This window comes from Drosophila subpulchrella, unplaced genomic scaffold, assembly GCF_014743375.2.
Source record: "Drosophila subpulchrella strain 33 F10 #4 breed RU33 unplaced genomic scaffold, RU_Dsub_v1.1 Primary Assembly Seq28, whole genome shotgun sequence".
Taxonomy (NCBI): domain Eukaryota; kingdom Metazoa; phylum Arthropoda; class Insecta; order Diptera; family Drosophilidae; genus Drosophila; species Drosophila subpulchrella.
The window spans coordinates 1,671,237-1,689,024 of record NW_023665563.1 but is presented as its reverse complement, the minus strand read 5'-3'; positions in this window follow the sequence as shown (position 1 = coordinate 1,689,024).

The window sequence follows — 17,788 nt, the reverse complement described above, 5'->3', positions numbered from 1 at the left end:
CATACAGTGAGTCAAATCAAACTTGTCACACCAGTCAACCGCGCCACACACCATGACAGAACACTCCTTGTTCCACACTTGTGCCTTCGGCATGACCTGGTTCAACTTTCTCTCAGCAGCTCGTACTCTTCTGCGCAAACCCGACCATTTGGCTATCCTTGTTATCAAACCACAGTTACAGGCTCTTGCCGCCCCAAGCGACGCTTTGCACCTTTAGTGCCACGATCTGCTCAGATCCAAACTGCATCACACAATATCATCCATACTAGGCATGACTATTGTTGATCAAATCTAGCCCCTGTATTTGGTGTCTCACGACGAGTGTCTTTTTCACCACTGTCACTTTCCTCAATAGTCTCATCAGAGATCTGCTCGTCCGGCAGCCTTCTTAAACTCTCGTGCGAATACTTGTAGGTTCGCTTGCTAGTTACCAGGTATCGATCACCTTCCAACAACTCGGCAACCACAAAAGGTCCTTTGAACTTAGGATCCAATTTGGTCTGATGCCGCTCTTCACTTCTAAGCAAGACATGATCCCCAACCGTGTGTTTTACAATCTTGGCCTTATTCTTATCAACTCGATTCTTTTCATATTTCGCATTTATTTCAATATTTTCTTTGGCCTGAGCCCTCGCTTGCCTACAATATATTTTAGTCTCTTCATTTATTGGCAGTAAGCTCATTGCCCTGGCCTCTCTTCCAATCAATATTTCTAATGGGCTATACTTTTTTACCCTGTTCGTTGTACAATTCATGGCTAACTGTACTTCACTGAGTGCATCCTGCCAGGAACGTTCACCTATCTCTACCGCTGTCAACATACTCTTCATCGTGCTCATGACTCTTTCAACCTGTCCATTGGCCCTACTTGCACCTGTTGCTATCAAATGTAACTCTATTTTATGCATTGAACAGAACTCACGAAATTTCCCTCAAGAGAAACTCCTGCCTTGATCTGCTATGATACGGTTAGGTACCCCAAAAAGTGATAATGTTGATTTTACAGCCTTAATACAGTTTTCTGCATCTAAATGCAAAGTATGATAAAGGTGAACAAATTTAGTAAATGCGTCTATTTGTACTATGACATATTCCTTGGTATCATTTTTACCACTCAGCTTTCCACTAATATCAATGTGCACAGTATGCCAAGGTATCTCAACTTTCAGAATTGGATGCAAGTCCATTTGAATTTTCCCTGATGGAGGCTTTGCTAGTTTTCATGTTATGCAGTTTTCTACAAATTTTCGTACATACTTGGACATATGCTCGAACCAATACTGCTCATAAACCTTGTCTAACGTTTTCTGCCACCCCAAATGCATGATTGCTTCATGGACGTGATTTACTACAGACCACCTAAAGGCTCTTGGGATTACAGGTAGACAGCGTGTTCTTCGATTTCTCTGAATTTTCCGATACAGAATTCCTGCTCTTAGCTTATACGTCATTGCTAAACTCTCCAGCAACTCTCCATCATTCAACTGGACTATAATTCCCCTTACTCACGAATCACGCTGCTGCTCAGCTACAAGCCAGTTGTCTGTCACCTCTGTCAGGTCGATGCGGACTTCGGGTACTCTATTTGTTGTCTCACATTCAGTGACAATCGGATTTCTGGATAAAAAGTCCACGTGCGCCATGCGATTTCCTTTGCGCTACTCTACAGTGAAATCAAATGATTGCAAATATGCCCACCAACGGTGAACTCTTGGCGTTAGTTCTACTTTAGCACGACTTGCTTTCAATGAATTACAATCTTTAAGTATTACAAACTTTCGAAGGTAATGTCGGAAACTTTTTACAGCGTTGTATACTGCCAGGGTTTCTAATTCGTATGAATGATACCTCGATTCTGGGGGCGATGTACACTTGCCTTACCGTCTATTTTGTGCATGAGAATGGCACCATAGCCACTTGCACTTGCATCTGTATGCAGCTCTATGGGATATTGTGGATCAAAAATAGTTAAAACCGGATCATGTGTTAGTACTGAGATGATCTTCTGCCGTATTTCTTCATGCTCAGCTTTCCAAACGAAACTACTAATTTTGGAAGTCAACTGATATAACGGTTTCATCTTTTCAGAGAACTGTGGGACAAATTTACGGAAGTACGTCGCTAATCCTATAAATTGTCGTAATTGTGAAACATTCATTGGTTGAGATAGTCCAGCCAGAGCTTGTATTTTTCGCGGATTTGGTTCAATACTACCGTCCTTGACCAAGTAGCCAAGATATTCTATTTCAGTTTTCAGAAAAGAGCATTTTTTTATATTAAATGAAAATCCTGCTTCCGATAGAGCCTTTAGCACAACTGTCAATCTCTCAAATGCTTCCTCTTTTGACCTTGCTACTATCACTACATCATCAATCTAAACAATTGCATAGGAGTACGCCAGGTCACCCAGTGCTCGCGCTATAGCTCGCTGAAAAATCGAAGAGGCATTCTTCAGCCCAAATGGCATAGATAGAAACTCGTACTGGCCCTCAGGGGTTACAAAAGCAGTTCGCTCTATAGATCCTACATCTATTGGAATCTGATAAAACCCACTAGCCATATCTAAACAAGAGAAGTATTTACCCCCACGCAGTCTGTTTACTTGATCCGATATTAGAGGCAAAGGATATTTGTCAGCCACTGTATTTGCATTTAGCTCTCTATAATCTATGCACAAACGATCACTGCCATCTTTCTTCTTAACTAACAAAATAGGACTCGCGAATGGAGAATTACTTGGACGTATTACATTTGCCGCCAACATTTCTTTGATTTTATCTCTAACTAATTCCTTTTCATCTACGCCAAGTCGATATGGACGTCTCTGCACAGTCTTGTTGGCATCTAATAAACGAATTTCTAATTCTCCAGTCGTGACACGTCTGCTCGGTATTCCAATAAATGCTCAGTGTATTGGTCAAAAATGTTCTTCAATTTAGACTTATCATTATCACTTAAATCATAATTTTCATCAAATAGCTTATCATTATTTGTAATAGTTTCATCGGATATTGAATTAATTTGTTTACTTTTAAAAATATTAAATTTATCAGCATCCATCGTTATGCCAAAGCCAAGTGCCAAGATTTCACGACCAATCATTATGTCATGTTTCAAATGCTCGTCCATAACTACATTAAACATGATTTCCAAATTAAATTGACAAATTTGTATGGTGGACAATATTTGTAAATTACAGTGTACAACATTTGTTCCAATTCCTTTTAGAATGACTAAATTATTAAATCTTTTTCCGGCCAGTTTGACTGCTAACTTTTCCTTTATTAAGGAGCACTCGGCACCCGAGTCGAAAAAGAATGGAAAGGCCTCACCAAATTGATATAAAATTCCTTTCGGCTCCAACACTGCACAGACATCTACTCGCTTCTCGTTCATACTGCTACTCGATGCTGCTGTTCCCTTCATGCATGCGGATGCAATATGACCAACGATTCCACACTTAAAGCAAGTCACTCCAGTCCTGTCTTGTCCCGCCAGTGGTCTTCCAAACGATTGATTTGGTTTTGATTGTTCTGCCTTCCTTTTACGGCATTCCAGCATTTTGTGTCCAGAAATTCCACAGTAATGGCACTTCATTGGTGAGTGTGCCTTGAATCTCTTCCTGTCGGGGCCTATCGAAAGATCTGAAGCCAGATGCTCACTTCGCTTGCTGTATGCGTACGTCTTCAACTGCTGCTGCAGTTCATTTCTGCTCGTTATATTGGTGGTAAACAGTAGACGCTGCAGTCTAGTGTCGATTTGTGACGTGTGTGCCAGCACGAAAGAAACAGCTATTCCCTCGATGTCCATCGACATCCATTTTGTCAAAAGTGACGTCACTAATCGGCTACCGTACGCTGACAAACACCCGCCCGTTTTCGGCCGTCCGTTGAGAACAAGGTGGCGGCCGGCGTCTCAGAATCGTCGTAGCGCTGAACAAACAACTCTTGGAATTGTAGCCAGGTAATACCAGCATAGCTGATCTGTGCAAGCCATTGGGAAGCGCTCCCTTCTAGTGCTCCACTCAGCGACATAACCAGCGCACTGCCCTCTAGAGGATGCTCCGTGAGAATCATGTCGGCTGTTTTGCGCCACGCGCTGGCGTCAGCTTCAGCCGCATCTGGATTAATCTTTGGCAGTCTCAATGATTTTTCACTTGTTGTTGTTGAAGCAGGCTGCTGCATTGTTTTTAGTATTTCGATGAATTGTAGATTTTGTGCTTCCAACAGAGATCGCCATTCACTATCACGCTGGGCCTGAGCCGATCCCACTTCTGATGTCAGGGGCTGAGACATTTGCTGGTCTCCTTCTTCCATTTTTGCTGCAGTTGCGTAGTGAGTCGCGGTCAACGTCTTCTCCGTTTAGATATCAAAAGCAAAGTGAAGTCGGCTTCCTTCTGCCGGCTTCTTCTGACACACGTCAAAAGGTATTGCCTCATCCAATTGCAAATTCCTTTTTTTTCTTTCTCTCTATCATTTGCAATTACTTTTTGGTCCTTCTCTCTCTCTCTCAGAGTCCTGACCTAGACCATGACCGCGCCACACTCGGCTGAGACGACACTCTCTCTCGTTCTCAGTCCACGCTCTCAGTAATTGTGCAAATAAAAGGAACCACAAGTAACCTAATGACGAGTTTATTTTTTTCTTTATTATTTCTCTTTCTTAATGCTTTACAGTTTCTTTTACATTTTCTTTCTTATTATACATCTCCGACATATTCTTTAAACTGTGTGGTAAATTATTCCAAAGCTTAACAGCCCATGCAAAGAAGTGGTTTTCGCTCGAGAAGTAGTGGTTGCTTATTGGTATTATATTATTAGTTCTGGATGACTGTGCAAAGTCAAGGAACGAAAACAAGCAATTCGGTTCCTTGGTCGTCACTATTTTGTGGAAGAGAATCAGTGTCCTAAATTCGACTAAAGTGGAAAAGTCTAGTCCAAAGATTTGTTTAGCATGACTCGAAATTAAATCGTGTGGCTTAATATTGAAAATAAATCTTGCTATGTTGATCTCAATTTATTCCTACTTATTGAGTCACACTTTCCAAATATTTTAACGCAGTATTATAATGATGGGATTATTATCGACTTTGCCAATGCCCTTTTACTATGGGTTGGTAAAATATTCTGGATCAGTTTTATTAGCCGTAGTTGACAAGTCTTACCAACTATATAATTAATATGGTTGGACCACGAAAGGGTGCTTTTGAACACAATTCCAAGGTTATTTGCTTGACTTACATAATCAATCTCGTCAGTATCAACCCTGAGCCTTTGCATTGGCGCGTTTATTTCTTTTATAAAAATAATCAAACATTTAGATTTTTTTGAATTTATTTGAAGACCATTATTCTTTGCCCAATTGCTTATTAGTTTAAGTTCACTATTAATGACATCAATACATTCAGATATACAGCTACAGGAATGACTCATATACATTTGCATATTGTCAGCATACATCTACACTTCACAATTAGACAAGACATTTGGAAGATCATTCACATATATCGAAAACAGTAATGGTCCAAGGACTGACCCTTGGGGGACACCACGCTTAATGAATAAAAAGTCGGAGGTCTCAGACTCCGTTGCAACACATTGAAATCGGCCCGTTAGGTATGTTCTCATCAATCTTGTAGATGGGTTCGAAAAATTATACAGTTTTTTTTAACTTAGTGCACGGAATAAAACAGTGGTCGGCACACACATACCATCACAAGTTTGCCTTGCGTTAGTGTGAGTGTAAAAATTGAGAAAATGGACCTCCAACAACAAAGAAATATTAGCTCATATCCAAAGCGATCATCTTCTGACAACCGACTTCCTCGACATCGACACTGAGAGCACAGCCAAAACTCTCGGCGTACGATGGAAGGCGACGTCCGATGAGTTCTTTTTCGTCCCACCAGATTTAGCAACGGAAATCTCCCACACGAAACGCCAAGTCCTTTCCCAAATTGCCAAGCTGTTTGATCCAGCAGGCTGGCTCGCTCCATTTGTTGTGTGTGCCAAAATCTTTATGCAAGAGATTTGGCTTCAGGATCTAGGTTGGGACGATAAACTTCCAGTTGAGCTGTGCCAAAGGTGGAACAGCTTTCTCTAGAGCTATTCGGTCGTAGACCAGGTCAGAATACCCAGATGGGTTTCCTTCCGTCCAGAGTTCCGCGTAGAGCATCACGGATTCTGTGACGCCTCGCAAAAGGCATACGGTGCTGCGATCTATGTGCGCGTAGAGGTGGGCCATAAGACGATGGTGCACTTGCTCACGGCCAAGACGCGTGTGGCGCCAGTCAAAACGGTGTCCCTTCCCAGGCTGGAGTTATGTGGGGCTCTCCTTTTGTCCGAGATGGCCGAAGCCATTCTTCCTAATATGCCGAGGCTGACCTCAAAACTTCATTGTTGGACCGATTCCACGATTGTGCTAGCATGGTTAGCCAAACCAGCGTGCCATTGGACAACGTTCGTCGCCAACAGGGTGACGAAGATCACCGATTCCACAGAGGCAGCGAATTGGTCACACGTTCAATCCGAACATAATCCAGCTGATTTGGCTAGTCGAGGAGTTCCCCTCCAAGAGCTGGTTTATAACCCGCTTTGGTGGCATGGCTGCAACGTCCACGCGATCTTAGGCCCAGCCAGGGAACCGACCTGCCGGTGACTGAGATCGAAAAGCGTGCCGTCAAAGCCCTTGTGGCGTCTATGCCGACAGAAGATTTCCTAGATCGCTTTTCCAAATTAGATAAAGCATTGCGTGTCCTAGCGTATGTCCATCGATTTGTCCAGCGATGTCGAAGGCAATCACCGCTTTCCGGGGTCCGTCTAGAGGCCCAGGACCTTGTCGCCGCGGAACAGCTCATGACACTTTGCACTCAGGGCAGGTATTTTTCTGAAGAATACCGCTGCTTGAGTCAGAAGCGTCCTGTGCCCGCGGCGAGTTCGATTCGCTCCCTAAACCCCTTTCTAGACAAGAAGGGGTTAATCAGGACATGCGGCCGCGTAACGGCCTCCGACAGTTTGCGGTATGATGAACGACATCCGATAATCCTGCCGTACGAATGTGCACTCTCGCGGCTTCTGGTAAAATTCACGCATCTCATTACGTTACATGGTGGTAACCAGTTAGTGGTGCGTCTCACTCGGTCCAGATACTGGGTTCCGAGAATAAAGAACTTGGTGAAGACAGTGGTTAACTCCTGCAAGGTCTGCGTAATCCACAAAAAGAGATTGCAAGTCCAGATGATGGGAAGTTTTCCGAAAGAGCGAGTGTCGGAAGTACACCTTTGAAGAGCTGTCCACCCTCCTGGCGAGAATCAAAGCTTGTCTGAATTCCAGACCGCTATCTCCCATGTCCGAGGATCCAACTGATCTCTTAGCGTTGACACCAGGGCACTTTCTTGTTGGTGGACCTCTTCTATCCATATTGGAACCTGAAGTAAAGGGCGAATCCAAGTCCATTCTGAACCGGCGGCAGCACTTAAAGTCTCTCCATCAACAATTCCGCACTCGATGGAAGGATGAGTACCTTAAGGAGCTCCACAAGCGCAACAAGTGGCAAGTCCCCACAGAAAATCTGCGTGTCGGCGATCTGGTCGTCATTAAGGATGACAATTTGCCCTCAAATGAGTGGCGACTCGGAAGAATAGACTCCGTTTTTCCGGGAGCCGATGGCAATGTCCGCGTAGTCGACATTCGTACGACACGTGGCATTGTCAAACGTCCAGTGACCAAGGTGGTTCTTCTTCCAAGAGAGCCGCAAAAAACTACCTCGTAACGGGCCGCGTTTCTGACACACCTTAGTCCGTAGCCATTATCCACGTCATTGTTAATCAGCCCTGTTTGTTTTTTCCTTATCCACACTCTAAACAGAAAAATGGCTCCTCGTCCACGTAGCGCTCAGGCTTTGGATAGCAGACGTACGAGAGGTACTCAGTCCTACCGATGCCGAGTCTGCCGCGGAATCCATCCTCTTCGGAAGTGTCAGAGGTTCCTAAAGCTGAGCGCAGAGAAGCGGCTGCGGGCAGTTCTCATAAACAAGTACTGCGCGAACCGTCTCGCACACGAGCACTCCACTGGGAGCTGTCGTAGCGGTGACCGGTGCAGAACGTGCCACCGGAACCATCACACGCTGCTGCACATGCACGACCTTGTTTCCCGGAAAAAGTCCGGCTCCAAGCAACAGCCCGCTTCTCCTCGCCAAACGCTTGCCCCTCCACCGCGCTCAGCAACCTCGACACCAGCTCCGTCGCTCGCCGCACTTCTCTAGCGTCATAGCGTCAATGTCCTCCCGACTGCTTTGGTGATCGTCGAGACCGGAGAGAAGACGTTCGACACCGCCGCACTCATCGATCCGTGCACCCCGACAAGCTCAATCGATGCATCCCTGGCCGCCGCGTTTCGTTTGCCGACAACAAACGTGAGCGATGAGAGCATATGCACGGCGACGATTCGTTCGAAGGTCGACATCAAGCTGGAGGTGGTCCTCAAGATCGAGCCGAACGTGCGCACCCCCGCACCCCCATCCGTGCGCTCAGTGAGAGCGTCGTCCAGAAATTTAAGGAGCTACCGCTCGCGGATGAGCGTTTCCACCGGTCAGCCACTATTTCATTGATCCTGGGCGCGGACGTCTACACGAAGGTGATACAGCCGGGCATCCACATGGTCGACGAGGGACTGCCAGTAGCCCAGAAGACGGTGTTCGGGTGGATACTCTTCGGCGCCTGTACGCAGGCTTGAGGCGTAGGCGACTGGCCGAAGTTCCGTCTCCCTTTTTTTTTTGCAACGCTAGCGGCGAAACTGGACCGGCCCCGCTATCCAGCTGCACCGCTCTACCGCTCTCCCGCTCTCTCGCGCTCCCGCTCTCCTGCGCTGTTCCCAGCTCCCTCCATGAAGTCTCCGCTGTGCTTTGGAGCGCAGAGCAGAGCTTAGACTTAGTTAGTTCGATTTTGGAGTTCAATAGAAATAAACAGCGGTCGCACCCCCGCCTACTATTATCAGTTAACTTTTGTGCGTAACTTCTTTTCGGTTAAGGGGCACTTCGCGCAGCGTGTGTTTTCTCCCCTACAGCGACCGCAAACATATCGGCGCATCCAACGCCCGTCAGCCGCACCAGCAGCCTTACGCCGAAGCCCACCGCAGCAGCCCTCCGACGCCGCCAGTTTCCCGCCGTCGCCTCCCACGCCATTCCACCAGCGCCGCACCCCGCTACCCCCCGGCGTACAAACACAAAAATCGCGAAGCAGGACCTCAGCCCCAAGTGGAAACGCTGCCTGCTTGGCTGCTGACGAATTGTGCATGACGCTGGTTTCGTCCCATAAGTAACGGTGTCTAGCTTGAACACCCGCTATTGGTCTTCACAGAATGGATTGCAAATAGCTGTCCTGTCATATCAATAATAAAGTCCTGTGCAATAAGTACAGTAGAGTTGGAAGGCAATACAGGGGGTTCTATGACACGAGTTATTGAGACAGAGGCAATCGCTTTTGGAGGCTGCGATGCTTCTTGCGAATAAGTGGAGGCTAAATTTTCCAGGTGAAGCAGGGTGTGGTGCTTAGATCCGTATGTACTGCATTTACTGGAATTGTATTGCCTCACTTGATGACCAGTCTTAGGGCAATTTATGCAAACGGCGAGCATTTTTGCCTCCTAATGGCGACTTGTAGGAGTAAGGTATTTAAAAGTCTAACAACGGTAAACAGAGTGGCCCGCATCATTACAGAATGCACAGATCTAAGGGTTAAGACTTCTGGCAACAAATGCAGACCTGATTGCCCGGCCCATTGTTCGCCATGGCAAAATCTCGAAGCATCGAAACGGAACCATTCTGCACCGCCTTCAGGATCTCTGTAATGTGTTGTGTGGTTGCCATCCAATGGTTTTCAGTGCTGCGTCCCTTAGACATGGTCGTAGATGCTGCAGCTTTTCTAGGTTGGTAAGGTCAGGATCTATCTATGATCGTAGTAAACATAGAAGAAAACAAGAGGGGACAGTAAGGTTGCTCTATGTCAAGGCTGACGCTGCTGAGGTCCAAAAGGATCGGGAGCAAATGTTGAGTGCAAAAGCAATTGCAAAGCGCGTTTTGAACGTCATCCAATCTCTCGCTCAAATCACTTTCAATTTCCTCTAAATCAAATTCTTCGAGCGCGTTCAGAACCTTTTTAAATGTTTCTTGAAACTCCAACCTCACGCAAAGGCCGGACTCGTCACATAAAGTCAACGTCGCCACTCTATTAAAAAGTGCAGTTGCCTTGCGCTTTTTAAAAATATCACACTGTTTGCATCAACGCACACAGCCGATCCGATTTTTGGCCAAAAATACGTTTTTTTTTAAAGAAAATGACCGGACCGAGTATGGAGTCTTTTTTATAATACGTTATACTAATTTGTGCCAAAGTTTGAAAGCATTCGGGCAAGTAGTTTTCCTTTACCGTATTTTTAAAGTAAAAAATTCATCAAATATTGATGGAAATGAAAAAAAAACTAGAAGTCAAAGATGCTTATTTAGCTGTTAGACTTCTTCACAAAACTTTTAGAAGTCATTATTTTCAACAAGTTAAAAATATTAAATAGCTCGTATGTCTTACTTGTTTCCTAAGAAAAACTTTTTCGTTGATTTTTACTGCTTTTTTTTAGCAAATGAGTACATTGCTTTTCGAGTGCTTTTGAGTGCCATCTCCAAATGGAGTCATTACATCAAAAATAAATTCTTTGATTAATTTACTAAAATCGCTCATCGCCGACTCGATGCGGTTTTGCCTTAATTTTCAGATATTCGAGTTTTAAGAATAAATAAAAACGCCATAAGGTTCTAGTGAGAGCGAGCGAAATGGCTGCTGAAAATATCAGAGGGCTTGTTACATTAAATTCGATATCTTGAAAACCAAAAATGGCTCCAATCTATAAAAAAAACCGATTGTATTGGGTTGGCAAGAAAGTCATGTCGTTTTTTTTCAATATTTTCAAAGATGATTTATTTATATCAGGACTTATAATTAATCAATTATGTATTGGCCGTTTTGTTCGACCACTAATGACCATCTCTCGGGCAGCTGCATAATTCCGCGCTCGAAGAACTTTTGGTCTTTTCCAGCAAAGAATCGAGACAAGTGGTTTTCGACAGCCTCATCTGAATCAAAGTTTTTACCATTCAAAGAGTTTTGAAGAGAGCGAAACAAATGGTAATCTGAAGGTGCTAAGTCCGGACTATAAGGTGGATGTGGTAGCACTTCCCAATTCAGCTCCGTTAATTTTTGCCGAGTGACCAAAGATGTGTGGGGCCTAGCGTTGTCATGGTGAAAGACTATACCCTTGCGATTAGCTAGTGCCGGCTCCTTTTCTTTAATTTTTTCCGCCAAATTGGATAGCTGGCGACAGTACACATCTGAATTGATGGTTTCATTCCGTCCCAGCAGCTCAAAGTGCACTACACCCTTCCAATTCCACCAAACAGACAGCATAACTTTCCTCTGATGGATATCGGCCTTTGATGTGGCTTGGGCTGGCTCATCTTTCTTGCTCCATGATCTTTTTCGTTGGACATTATTGTAAACAACCCACTTTTCGTCGCCAGTAATGATCCGCTTCAAAAAAGGATCGTTTTTAATCCGTTGCAGCAGAGAATAGCAGATGTTGATACGCTTAGTTAGGTGAATTTCCTTTAAGTTATGCGGAACCCAAACATCGAGCTTGCTTACGTAGCCAAGTTTCTTCAAATGGTTTTCAACCGTTGTATGCGACACACTGAGCTTCTCTGACATCTCCCGCGTTGAATAGCGCCGGTTTTCATCCAGCAAAGCCTGAATTTGTTCGTCAAAAACGGCCGATGGTCGACCAGAACGTGGGGCGTCTTTAACTCCAAAATCTCCAAGCCTGAATTTGGCAAACCAGCGCTGACATTGGCGATCACTCATGGCATCTTTACCATACACTTCGCACAATTTTTCGCGAGCTTCGACCGCTTTTTTTCCTTTTCGGAAGTAAAAAAGCAAAATATGCCGAAAATGCTCACTTTGGTCCTCCATGTTTAATTTGCTATAGCTTCCACAAATGTTATCGAATAATTACCAAATTTTCGTCGATAGTACCTAAGACAATAAGCTTTAAAACGATACTAAAAAGTGTGACCCTGGTGCTCGATTAGTCGTAAATAAATTAGATTAAAAACGATTACTAAAAAAAACGACATGACTTTCTTGCCCACCCAATAGGTGACGAATGGGGGCATATTTTAAAATTTAATAAAAAATATTTTTTGTGAGGGCAATAGTTAAAAAAAAATTTAAAATTAAAATTTGATTTTATTTTTAAGAAATTAAAAATGTAGTGTGTTTAAAAAAATGTATTTAAGAAGAGGAGGTTTCAGAGGATTTTATGCGAAAGACACGAAATCAATCGGATAACTACAGATGGAGATATAGACTTGCAAATAGAGGGTACTTTTTTAAAACTAGCTTTTATTTACAAACTTTAAAAAATTCTAACTAATAAAAAATAATTTTTTTTCGGCCAAATCCTGATACACATGTTTACTTATTTTCCGAAAAGTATACGCAAAAAAAGTTTCAGGCAAATCAAAAATGTGAATTTTTTTTTTTTGCCAAATCCGTTCGGTTTGTTAAAGAACGGCCCATAAGTAGATTCGTATGACTTGCACCAAATATTGTTCATGCACAAGTCACGTCGCCAATGTTGAGCTAATAAGCTTTTTATTAGCTGTTGTAAAATTTAAGAAATACGAAATTCTTGGATTGGTGTGTATATGTACTGGTTAACTATTTGTTGGCGAAAGGAGTGTGCTTAATGTACTACTTTACAAGAGTTAGTAGGTCGTACGCTGGGTACAAGAATGCAAACCAAAAGAGCGAAATCGAAGGAGATGCAGCTGATATAAGAGTTGGAAGAAGTTATTTAACTGCTGTGGCTGACCCAACAGATAATATATAATATATAATATATAATATATAATATATAATATATAATATATAATATATAATATATAATATATAATATATAATATATAATATATAATATATAATATATAATATATAATATATAATATATAATATATAATATATAATATATAATATATAATATATAATATATAATATATAATATATAATATTATATTAATAAAGAATAAATTGAAACAATTCGTCCTTTTCAATAAGTACTGAATAGGTTAAGAAATGTATTGTATCGTTCAAACGGCATTTAAATTACCTTTCCATTGATGCCAAAGTTAACAAGAAGTATGTTCAAATTATGAGTATATTTAACTTTTGTTTTGTGAAAATACTTTTGACCACCAATGGATACCCTTGCAGTTACATTAATTTTCCGATACTTTCTATGGCAGCTATTTGTTGAAGAATCCCATTTTAATCAAATTTAATACTTTATTCTGAAGTATTTATAAATGCTATATAACGGATTAAAAGAGAATGTAATCAAAAATAACGAATCTATAATTATTTTGCTATCATTTTCCCATGAACTATCTGATCGTTCCTATATACCGAAGTTATAATTACTTAAAATATTATCATTCTTTTTCCAATCATTCCCATGGCAGCTATAGGTTATAGTTGTCCGATCAAACTTATATACTACCTGCAATAAAAAAATATATTTTTGGAAAGGTTTCGTCCCGATATCTTTTAAATTGAGAGACAAGATCGCGTAGAAACAAACCGAAAGGATTTCACAAAAAATATTTTTTCGCATTTGCTTGAAACTTTTTTACTATTCGGTTAATAAGTAAATACGTGTATCAAGAAAAATCGAAGACAATCGGATAACAACAGCTGGATATATAGAATTTCAAACAGAGCTACTTTATTAAATTTGGCGTCGTTAAATTTAATGTTGGTAATTAGAAAAATTCTAACTAAAATAATTTTTTCGCCCAAGTCCTGATACACGTGTTTACTTGTTTACCGAATAGTGTAGGTATAAAAAAAATTTGCCATATCAAAAAGCACATAAAGTATAACAGAACTATTGCCGTTTCTACGCAAAATTAACCTCGGTTTAAAAGCTATCACAATAAAATGATTATCTTTCTATTGCAGAAAGTATATATAACATACTATTCGGGAACAATAAGAAAAACAAGATAGGAAGCTAGCTTCGGCAAGTTACAGTTTCTATACCCTTGCAGGTCCGTTTTAATTTACTACCGTATATGTACTACTTATTGAAAAGAACGAATTTGTGTGAAAATCTACTTTTAGAACTTTTTTCCTCGACTTGAATACTTAAATTTTTTGATGCAAAAAGATTCTTCAAACAAAAATAATAGTAACTGCAAAAAGAATTTTTCATTTTGCTTATATTTTATATAATTTTTTGAAAATGCTTAGAAACATTCATTTGAGCCATATTTCTCTCTTTTTCATACAAATTTTTTCCGACACTGTCACCTTCAAAAAATCATAAAAAATAAGCAAAATGATTTTTGAAAAATTCTTTTTGCAGTTACTATTATTTTTTTTTGAAGAAACTTTTTGCATCAAAACATTAGTTTTCAAGTCGAGGAAAAGAGTTCAAAAAGTAGATTTTCACACAAATTCGTCCGTTTCAATAAGTACTGAATGGGTTAAGGAATGTATTGTATCATTAAAACGGCAATTAAATTACCTTTCCATTGATGCCAAAGTTAACAAGATGTAAGTTCAAATTATGAGTATATTTAACTTTTGTTTTGTGAAAATACTTTTGACCACCCTTGTATATTTTTTTAACACTTTTTGAGCTATATCCGAACCGGCTCGTTCCGACTTATATAATACCTGCAAAAGAAATAAAACTTTTGGGAAAGTTTCAGCCCGATAGCTTTAAAACTGAAGACTAGTTCGCGTAGAAACAGACAGACGGACATGGCTAGATTGACTCGTATAGTGATGCTGATCAAGAATATATATACTTTATGGGGTCGTAAACGTCTCCTTCACTGCGTTGCAAACTTCTGACTGAAATCACAATACCCTCTGCAAGGGTTTAAATATTAAAAAAAAAATTATAGCTTCCGTGTTTTTTGGCTATTAACTTCTACTCTTATGAATATCATTCTTTTAATATTTCAGAATATCGAATAAATTTGACAAGAATGTAAGCTAACTGCTTCACGCCGAAGCTTATACCCTTGCAGGTCGTTACCGTTAGAGCATTGTGTGTACAGAGCTTTCCGATTTTAGGAAAACTAAAAACTAATTACGGAATATAAAGATAATGTTCCGTTTTAATTTTTTACCGTAAATACACGAAAAGAAACGGTCTAAGTATTATATTGATATTAATTACCCGATCGTTCCTTTGGCCGCTACATTTTTATATATTATTATTATTTATTTATCTTCCTAGCGCTAAAGTTAACAATTTAACTTAAATATAAAGCCTAGTCTCGAGACAAAATTTACAATCTTACAGAAAGTTTTAAAAAATGACTTTATCATATATAATAATTTTTTTCGAAGCTGCCTAGCACTTGTTGTATTTGTCAGGGGCTGAGACATTTGCTGGTCTCCTTCTTCCATTTTTGCTGCAGTTGCGTAGTGAGTCGCGGTCAACGTCTTCTCCGTTTAGATATCAAAAGCAAAGAGAAGTCGGCTTCCTTCTGGCGGCTTCTTCTGACACACGTCAAAAGGTATTGCCTCATCCAATTGCAAATTCCTTTTTTTTTTCTCTCTCTCATTTGCAATTCTTTTTTGGTCCTTCTCTCTCTCTCTCAGATTCCTTGACCTAGACCATGACCGCGCCACACTCGGCTGAGACGACACTCTCTCTCTCGTTCTCAGTCCACTCTCAGCAATTGTGCAAATAAAAGGAACCACAAATAACCTAATGACTAGTTTATTTTATTCTTTATTCTTACTCTTTCTTAATGCTTTACAGTTTCTTTTACATTTTCTTTCTTCTTATACATCTCCGACACGGCCATCCGGACTTTCACACGTCCTCGTGTGCATACTGTAACACTAGGTTGGTATCATTCTTGCTTTATTTCTCTTTTCATCTTTTACATCTCTCAACATCATTCTTAACTTAACAAATAGTCTACACACACAACTTTATAAATTGCGTCATCAAATGTCGGTTTCGCAGGCTATCTCGCTTTTTCACATCATACAGTGAGTCAAATCAAACTTGTCACACCAGTCAACCGCGCCACACACCATGACAGAACACTCCTTGTTCCACACTTGTGCCTTCGGCATGACCTGGTTCAACTTTCTCTCAGCAGCTCGTACTCTTCTGCGCAAACCCGACCATTTGGCTATCCTTGTTATCAAACCACAGTTACAGGCTCTTGCCGCCCCACGCGACGCTTTGCACCTTTAGTGCCACGATCTGCTCAGATCCAAACTGCATCACACAATATCATCCATACTAGGCATGACTATTGTTGATCAAATCTAGCCCCTGTATTTGGTGTCTCACGACGAGTGTCTTTTTCACCACTGTCACTTTCCTCAATAGTCTCATCAGAGATCTGCTCGTCCGGCAGCCTTCTTAAACTCTCGTGCGAATACTTGTAGGTTCGCTTGCTAGTTACCAGGTATCGATCACCTTCCAACAACTCGGCAACCACAAAAGGTCCTTTGAACTTAGGATCCAATTTGGTCTGATGCCGCTCTTCACTTCTAAGCAAGACATGATCCCCAACCGTGTGTTTTACAATCTTGGCCTTATTCTTATCAACTCGATTCTTTTCATATTTCGCATTTATTTCAATATTTTCTTTGGCCTGAGCCCTCGCTTGCCTACAATATATTTTAGTCTCTTCATTTATTGGCAGTAAGCTCATTGCCCTGGCCTCTCTTCCAATCAATATTTCTAATGGGCTATACTTTTTTACCCTGTTCGTTGTACAATTCATGGCTAACTGTACTTCACTGAGTGCATCCTGCCAGGAACGTTCACCTATCTCTACCGCTGTCAACATACTCTTCATCGTGCTCATGACTCTTTCAACCTGTCCATTGGCCCTACTTGCACCTGTTGCTATCAAATGTAACTCTATTTTATGCATTGAACAGAACTCACGAAATTTCCCTCAAGAGAAACTCCTGCCTTGATCTGCTATGATACGGTTAGGTACCCCAAAAAGTGATAATGTTGATTTTACAGCCTTAATACAGTTTTCTGCATCTAAATGCAAAGTATGATAAAGGTGAACAAATTTAGTAAATGCGTCTATTTGTACTATGACATATTCCTTGGTATCATTTTTACCACTCAGCTTTCCACTAATATCAATGTGCACAGTATGCCAAGGTATCTCAACTTTCAGAATTGGATGCAAATCCATTTGAATTTTCCCTGATGGAGGCTTTGCTAGTTTTCATGTTATGCAGTTTTCTACAAATTTTCGTACATACTTGGACATATGCTCGAACCAATACTGCTCATAAACCTTGTCTAACGTTTTCTGCCACCCCAAATGCATGATTGCTTCATGGACGTGATTTACTACAGACCACCTAAAGGCTCTTGGGATTACAGGTAGACAGCGTGTTCTTCGATTTCTCTGAATTTTCCGATACAGAATTCCTGCTCTTAGCTTATACGTCATTGCTAAACTCTCCAGCAACTCTCCATCATTCAACTGGACTATAATTCCCCTTACTCACGAATCACGCTGCTGCTCAGCTACAAGCCAGTTGTCTGTCACCTCTGTCAGGTCGATGCGGACTTCGGGTACTCTATTTGTTGTCTCACATTCAGTGACAATCGGATTTCTGGATAAAAAGTCCACGTGCGCCATGCGATTTCCTTTGCGCTACTCTACAGTGA